Raw genomic sequence first — 9267 nt, 5'->3', positions numbered from 1 at the left:
CTATCTCGATGTGATAAGGCTCCGCTTGGGCTCTGCTGCAGACTGTTATCTACAACTGTGTGGGGTTGCTATTATTATACTTCATGTATTTGTGCCCTGTGGTGTATGCAGCAATACAGGAAACCCCACTACAAGAAAAAATCAAGACTGACAGCTGTACCTAAAGGAATCGTTATTGGCTTTCTTGCCAACTGAATCAATACAAAGCAACAGCCAAGTAGCTTAGGTTACCATAAAGACTAGAAGCAAGGGGAAACGACTAACCTGGCTCTGTCAGGATGTCAAGAAAGGCAAAGAAAACACAAAACCCACTGTAAAATCAAAACTGTACAGAATAAATAAATGTTATAATGTGTTGGACAGAATTTATTTCTCCTTGTTTTCAGTCTTTATGTACACCTAGGCTAACTGTCTCCTGACTGTACCTTTAGATTTACTGTATAGACGTGTGTTTAACTGTAAAGATCGTTACAATATTCTAATATTATTTTACAATAATAGTACACATAGCTTCTTATTTATTGCTTTAGCTCAGTTACTAGTCTAAAGATAAATGATTTAATCGATACATACTGTATAAACTATAAGCGTATCACATTTCCAAATATACATATAAATATCTTTAGATTATATATATATATATATATATCTCTATATATATTTAGGATAAGATTCAACAACCTTTTAAAATACATACAGCTCAACAAGCATATATTAAAATATATGTGATGGTTCAACCATGTATCCACAGTGCAATCATTAAAATGATCAATTATTATTATCTCAGTACATTGCACAGCTTTTCTTCTTCATACTGTGAATTTTTTGCACATTCTGCAACTGTACAGATCTTCCAGTCTAAAAACAGATCAATTGTACATATGTTTTTATTTTTAGTTTTTATTATTACTCTATTTATGCTGTTTGAGTTTTCCGGTAGTTAATTTTTATTTATTAATATTTTCTCAAAGCAAATTCTATGTGAAAATCTACAACCTGATTCTTAGAACAGGACAATTAATCCTATACTGCAGTCTACGGCAATTATCTCTAAATACACTGAATATATAATAAAAATGTCCCCATATGGAACGCATGTTGTGTGCTGTCCTCCCTTTCAACCCTTGTTTCCAGTAATAATCACTGTCAACTAAAGGCTAAAATGATTTAAAAAATACTTCAAATAAACACTAAATGTATTAGTATAATTAATCATCTCACAGGAAAAATCCAGTAAATTTCCATTGCATCGGTTTGCAATCAGAGAGTATTCTTGTCTCGAGCCTCGAGTCAAACAAGCTGCACCTGATTCACTTTCAAAGCAATAGTTTTAACACAAAGAACGGCACATTCTTCTTTAAACACAAAGAACGTGCCAATATGTTATGATCAATACACACAAGGCATTAGCATTTACTCATCCTTAAAAGGAGAGCCAGGGCTGAGGGCACTTTGCACTATTGAAAAACACTCCGCTGTCCCCAAATATAGATCCCACTGCTCTCCTTAAGTGCAATGCTGGAGCTATTCATACTGCATTCTTTACAGGCACCATACCATTAGACTAAGAGAAAAAAGTGAGGGCATGCCATGTCACACACAAAAGTAATTGAATCGCTTCCTTTAAGCCCTATTCTATTACTGACACTCATAAATGCACTTAGGTTAACTGTCCTATGGGTCCATTTATCATGTCAGAGCGGCAGTCAGGATGCTCTTAAGGAATAACAGTAGGTATAATTTAGAAATGTGGGGTTGTCAGGTAACAGTTATTGTCAAAATACAGTGTCACAATGGTGTTTTATACATTGCTAGTTGTTGAAGGGGAGGATTTGTCCTTGTCCAGGCAAGGACAGTGAAGAAAAAGTGCTTTTTCAACCAAATTACCATTACTGCCTATTATTACTTTCCCACATCTGCTCCCCTCTGCTAGTCTGACCTTGACGTTAACATGACAGCTTCAAGCTACAGTGCCTTCTTGGAAATCATGCATCTCAAACAGTCTGAAGCTTTTTGTACAGCTCAAGTGTATAAAAACGCAAGAGCTGAGGTTTATATATATTCTGAGAGCCAATGAAGGCACTGTGAAAGTCACAGTTTTCAAGTTTGCTCCACTAAAGAAACTTTTACAATATCCTGAGAGGCTTTATAAATCGACCGAATGCTCTTCAAGGAAACTGATTAAGTTAGCAGCCATTGCACTGCAGTATTTAGGTGTCCTTGAGTAAGTAAACGGCGAGAGAATTTCATTATAGGGATCAATAATGTATCACATTATTAAGCAGACTATCCGCCAGTTTCTCGGGGAAACACAAGTACCTGATTGTGTCCGATGGTTGGAGAAGGGAAGGGAAGACGTGGGGGGTGGTGTGTTGATTCTGTTTGCTGTTTCTGTGCTCCCACCGTCATTTAATTCCCCAAATGATGTGTGCAGTAACCCAGCTGGTCTCTCGTCCTGGGCTTGGATCAGAGAATACAGTAGGTCGCCTTTGAAGGGATCAAGGAAAAGACTCCCGCTGGTAAACAAACAGAGTTCAAAACCTTTGCTGGCTGGAGGTTAAAAAACAGGGTAGAATTGTTGTAAGCGGGGCTAATTTAAAAAAAAAACTGTGGTAGCTTTCATAGATCTATGTGTATAGAGCCAATAAATGATTTAAAAAAAAGGACAGAGAGAGAGACAGAGAGAAAGGAAGTGACTGAAAAAGAATAACACAACAAAAAGAAGGTGACAGAAAAATACCATTTCCAACTAACTTAATCAGATAACTACATTTATAATATTAAATATGATCCAATAAGTCAAAAACAAACAAAGTATATCCTCAAATAACCCATTTTTTTTATTAGACAGCCCTGAGGACTAACAGACAGTAGGTCGTACTCCAGGGGATCAGGAAGACATAATATGGGAACAAGCCAGCGGGGCAGGCAGCGGAGTGATCAACAGAAGGATGAGAATAGGACACGAGTGTCCTGTTTACCAGGTGAAGACAGACTTTGATGACGGTTGTAAAGATTGAGTGAGCGCAGGGGTCGAGGAAGTCTCTGCTGTGACTTAAGTGGGTTTTTAAAGTGACTATGGCTGACCAAAGGCTGCAAGACGTGTGTAATATTTCTATATTGCCATTTACTTTGTCTAAAACCTTTATAAGAAATACATATTTACAATATATGTGACCAATACCAACATTTGTGGACGGCAGCAACTGACCATTTGCTACGCCTAGCCCGCCTTGAAAGCTGTTGCTGTGTCTGTCAGGCTTTTCTCACACAGCACATGTGCAGTTTGCACTGATAATGCTAGTCGAAAATTCTTCATAATTTTTAAAGCGACAAACAATCAGGCTTCTTATTTCTAGTCAGCAAACCATTGGATTTTCTCAGCTGAAATGACAGTTGTTGCTAAGAGATTTTATGAGCTGTAGTACGTCCTATGTGTCTCTAGGTCTTTTTAATGTTTGCATCTGAGGCTTTCTAAAAAACCCTGAAAAAGGGGGCCTTAAATATGCACTTGCATGCTAAATGCATTGCTAAAACACTGTGTTGGTAATTAGCCGAACATGCTGACGATTGCAGCTTATGTCAGGTTTTGGAAAAGTGGCACAGAGAGACCTTCTAAACTGTTACAGTCGCTAATCTATGGTTAGACAATCAGGGTTTGGGGGGTAGATGTTTAGTGAATAGTTGATTAAATAATAAATAATAATTTTACATAATTTTCTATTTATTTATTTCCAAAGTATTTTGCTGAACTGACATTCGCCTCCAGGACTCTGAGGCGTGCAGGAAAGATTGTGGCTGATTCCTCCAACCCCGGACACAAACTCTTTGAGACACTCCTCTCTGGCAGGAGGCTGAGATCCATCAGAACCAGAACCTCACGCCACAAGAACTGTTTTTTCCCCGTCTGCTGCCAGCCCAAACACTATTTCACCCTCAGCCTCTACATGTCAAATTGACATTGCATCCATAACTCTATACGTTACATTAGCGCTCAGCTTGGACTTCCTTTTTTTGTAATATACTATACTTGCATACCCCACGTCTGTGAACATTTGCACATGGTACATGTACTGCTCTTTTTACTTTCAAAACATACTGTGTATATATATTTATATTGTTATATTTTTTATTTTTACTAGTTTATATTTAGAGAATGTTTGGCATGCACCAATGACACCAAAACAAATTCCTAGTATGTGTAAAATCGTACTTGGCAATAAAGCCTTTTCTGATTCTGATTCTGATGTCAGAAAATAATGGCTTTATTTAAATGCATTAAACCCAACTAACTTCTAACTTCAATTCATTCAAAAGTTTCATTTCTGCGAAGGATTAAGGAAAAAAAAAGCCGTCTGATGATGTCTGATGTCGGGCCTTGGAAGACGTGTGAGGGAGGCAACAAACCCTCTAAAGATCAATGAACAGCAGCAAAGGAACAGGAGGAGCTTATGTCAACCAATCGCAGCAGGCCTTGGGGAGCAGCATCTGACGCAAACCAGGAAGCCACCTGATGTGAGAGGGGTCAGATAAACGCAACAGGACTGACGGTCACACGGGACAGGTGCTTCCTTAATGGTACACATCACACTTGCACATACACACAAATACAAACACACACACACACACACACACACACACACACACACACACACACTTGCAAACTATATTAGGCCTGTTGCTCATCTCCTCCCTCAGCTGTGTCAGAGGCTTTCCCAGACATCCAGCCCACGCACACACACACACATGCATGCATCCTCAGACAGGAGGGGGCGGGGTGGGGAGGACAAGCAGGCCAAGGAGGACGGAGGACAGGGCACGCACACAGACAAGCCTGACAACAGGCAGGAAACTCTAGAGAGCAGCCGCTGCTATTTTCTCTCCTCCTCCATGGTCTCGGTTTCCATTTTGGACAAAACAGGTAGAAAAAAAAAACAACAGAGTCATGAAAAAAAAAGACTGCAAAAGCTAAACAGGAGCACTTTGAAAAAGCCAAATAAACCTTGAGGTGCATATTAAAAGGAAACTGAGTAAACCAAAATAGGAATGTCTCCTGTTTTACGTATGAGAGGGATTTGGAAGGCTCATCCTTCCTATCAGGTTTCCTCCTTGCAGTCTACAGGAAAGAATACATCGAATACAGAGTTCGAGACTCCTGCTGGGACGCCCTGTATCAGCTCTGTGCTGTGAATGAAGCATGATAAAGCAGGCAGGAATGCGGCTTGTGAGGTGTCCATACGTGCAGCAGACTGCATTGCATAAAACAATAGGAAGATCACAGCTCTCGGGAGGCGGGGGTGGCTGGGGTTAGGGACGAGAATAGAGAGGAGAGGGATTGTCTGAGTCAGTGTAGAGAGGCGCACGTATGCACGTCTGTGTCCTCTATTAAACACACAGCGCACATGCATACATACACACAGACGCACATTTGGAACTTATTAAACTTCTGACCCGTGGAGGGCTGCAACCGAAGACGAGTAACTGCTCATTCTGGTCTTCCTGGCTCCGCTGAAACTATGTGGAAGCTTGGAAGCAATGCTGCAATTTGCCAAATCATAGGAAATAACTAATTATATATGATAACAGAAGAGCATCCTTTTGTTAGTGACATCCCACTGTTTTAATAGCAGCTTTGCTCTTGACAGAAATAGGGCACGGCCATTTACTTGGGTTATGGTGATGTGTGTAAGATGTGATTACATCCAATAGTTTGGAGCGCCAGTGACTATTTATGGTAAAATGGGGCAGAATGTTTTTTGGCCACAAGTCAAAGAGGCCAACACCAAAAAGCTGAAAACGCTCTGGAAAGCTACACCGGAAAGCAAATATTGTTGAATTGTTATCGTTAAATATTGTCTAACACATGTCCACGCACACCACAAACTCTACCCAGAGGAGCTATTTGAATGTACACAGATGAACTTTTATGAGAATGTGGGTGACAAGGACAAATGAAAAAGCGCCAAGAGAGCAGCAATCACTTTTTATGACAAGAATGTTTCATTGTTTTTACAACAAAACAGATTACGCTGAGACCTGGGCTGGCGGGCTAACAGCCGGCTGTTCAGGCCCACTTAGAGTGATATAATGTCAGCCCCCCGTTTGTTTGAGTGAGTGTCAGTTGGGATCTTTTTTTCCCCTTTGTTAGTTTTCAATGGCCCATAAACAGTCTGGATAGTCAACAGAAGAAAAAAAAAAAAAAAAACCTCTTTCTCCTCCTCCTTAATTTAATTTTTCTGCATCTCCCTCTGTTCGCTTGTTCCCTGGCCTGCGTCGCTGTACCTCGTACCCACAAACACTCTGGGATTGTTTTGAGCTGTCTGGCGGAGGAAGGAAAGCGGTGTGAGAAAGTGGCTGTTTTTTTGGAGCGGACAGGAATTGGCCTCACGGCGCACGGTTCCTCTCCTCGCAGCGGGAACAATGCCGTGGCGTCACACCCCTGCACTGACCCTCGCTGTTTCACATGGAAAAATGTTCCCAGAATTCCGCTCCCAGGCTTGGAGGTATAAGGCCAAGAGCAGGGAGGGAGAGAGAGAGAGAGAGAGGGAGGGATGTCGGGGAAGGTAAGAGGGGAGAGGAAACCTATGCTACCAGGAGCATTTGTAGCCATGGCGACCTAAGCTACAACTCCTGAAGCTGATTAGTTCGATGGAGGAAGAGGGGGCGTGGCCTTAAATCACACGTCCCAACAGCCAGTCACATCACCTATCTGGGAGTACAGACTGGAGAACTGTAGTAAACTACGGCTTCAACTTCTTGCATTGTCACACTGCCGCCCCATTCACTCTCCGGCCCATTTCACTTCACTCCCCCTGCTCATTACTACATTGTTGCCCCTTCCCAGCCTTTGTATAAAAACTAATCAGACTAATCAGCTCTTGTAATAGAAGATGTGATATTGGCACGCAAAGCTTTACTTCCCTAAAGTGGCCTAATAGAACAACATTAGGGAAGTACATCGAAAGGAGCCATAGCAAAGTAGTTAGCTGCTCGTCTACTGGTGTGAATGCTGGGCTCTGCAAGCTGTTAACGAGGTTGCGGTTGGCCCACCAGGGTGGCCTCCCGGCGAGCTATTAGCTGTTAGTTACTAACATCCAGAAGGTACAGCTTTGGGAAGGAGTGGGGGGATAGGTTTCTCTTCTTTTTAAACTTTTTTGGAGGAGAAAAACAAAAGTGAAAATGTCCTCTTTAAGCTCTGTCACTTTCGGTTTGACTTCCAAGTAGTTGCTTTGATGATCTGGTTTTGGCTGATTGTCTTACCTCCTGTCCTGTCCTGTCACACTTTATTGTAGTAAGCTAGAAATCCTGGTGGAAATGGTGAGTACAGTTTTATTATAACTGATAAAAACGGTGGTCAAAACTGTAAAAATAAGACTGTAATAAACCAGAATGATCCTTTTAGAGGCTACCAGGGATTATACAAGCCATACCCCAAAATATGTTGTATATCATGCTACAATGAACTACCACATTTCACTGTGAGATTTCAAGAAAGTGTTTCATCATGTATGAATTCCTCGAGAAACTGAGGCACTGGCCTTTTGACACTTTTGGGAAAAGTGCTTGAGGCCAGTGTCATCTGAATGTATTGGTGCCTTATCTCCTGTGAATCCAATCCATCCATTTTTATTTGAACATGAACTCCAGATCTGGTGAAAACTATAGCAGCTGATTCATGTCACCCTGCTGAGAGGGAGGGTAAAAAGCATTAGGCAATAATTCACTTACAGCAGCCACAAAAGTATGCTATTGTGCTGATTTAATAGCTTTGCCAGTAACATTATACCCCTAGTGCAAATATGCTGCTTGCTTCACGCAATAACTATTTTATATACCCTTGTGAACCTGGAGTGTTTGCATAAAACTCAAGTAAAATCGGTGCTGGTCTTGTAGAAAGATCATAAAGAGAAAACATGGAACTGTGCGTTCATGGCTTTCTCAGGGAGGATTTGGCATCGTAACATTCTGCATTCTAGACAAATATTAAAAATATGATTTGAAGAAATTTTGACTGAGGTGTTGTTTTCCATGCCATGAGTTGGAAGGAGGGTAAACAAATCTGTTATTTGTAGTAACATCACTGCGTATAATTTACTGTATACTGCATCAAAATCAATATGTCTCTGTGTTTACTTTTCCATGGTGAAAGTGACCTGGACAACAGGGATAGAACAGGTTCTGTGAGTTTGGCCTCCATCACTTGAAAGATACGCTCCAGAGGCAGACAACGAAACATGCTGATTAGGACAATAATATGGGTAATAAGGGCAGCACAGTCGAGAAATGTAAGAGGGTGACCTGGTATTTTGATTTGTTGAACATTGAATCTCTAAACTCAGGCATGACTGATATTGAAAGGGCAAGTTCTGCTGAGCTCATCACTGCATAATAAAAATTACAACAACAACAATTACGTTCTCATCGCACTGAGCCGTAAGAAAAATCATCCAAAACATCAATTAAAAGTACACATGTCTTGTTCTTCCTCCCCTGTGCGTAAGCAGAGGTGGATGAGATCAGGACAAGGCAAGAGATGAAGGAGGAAGCTGGCTGTGATCTTAGAGGAAATGGGGTGAGGAATGGGAGCAGGACATTGAAAGAGGGAGAGGAGGAAAATGGCGGGCTGCCTGTGTCCCCCCCCACCCGCTCCTCTGTTTTGTTTTAACAGAAGTTGGCAGCACAGCGGCCGGCCTGGTTGGCACTGAGGCAGCAAAGAGTCTCCACCCTGCACAGTGACTCACCCCGCTGGAGCCTCAGAATAAACGCTGCGCTGCCAAACTTTCTCTCATTCCCTCTTTTCTACGCTGTGCACTCCGCTCTCATCCTATCTTTCACAACTGCACAGCCGTACAGACCTTCCTCTCCGTTTAGTATCAGATCTTTCATCTTTTTTATCTCATCACTGAATTAGATATTTGTTCATTTAGCTTTGATTCATATGGTAATCAGAGACTAATCAGTCATCATCTGATATTATGATTGATTCTTTAAAAGGAATGGATTGTCATTTTTGGAAATAAGCATAGTCGCTTTTTGCCAAGAGTTAGATGAGAAGATTGATACCACTCTCATGTCTGAGCTGTAAATACAAGGCGAATGTCAGGCAACCAGCGAAGACTCTAGGAAGTTATTGCGCCCTTCAAAGAAATAGTCTGGCATGTAACCCCCCGTAAAAGCATTAACATGTAGTCAAACAAGATTTGACATGTTCATTTGCTTTAGTGGTGCTTGTTTCTCTCTTGTATCATAAGCTAACATGAGCTAACC

The sequence above is a fragment of the Larimichthys crocea genome, chromosome XI, assembly GCF_000972845.2.
Source record: "Larimichthys crocea isolate SSNF chromosome XI, L_crocea_2.0, whole genome shotgun sequence".
Taxonomy (NCBI): domain Eukaryota; kingdom Metazoa; phylum Chordata; class Actinopteri; family Sciaenidae; genus Larimichthys; species Larimichthys crocea.
The sequence above is the reverse complement of the archived record's forward strand: the minus strand, read 5'-3'. Positions refer to the sequence as shown.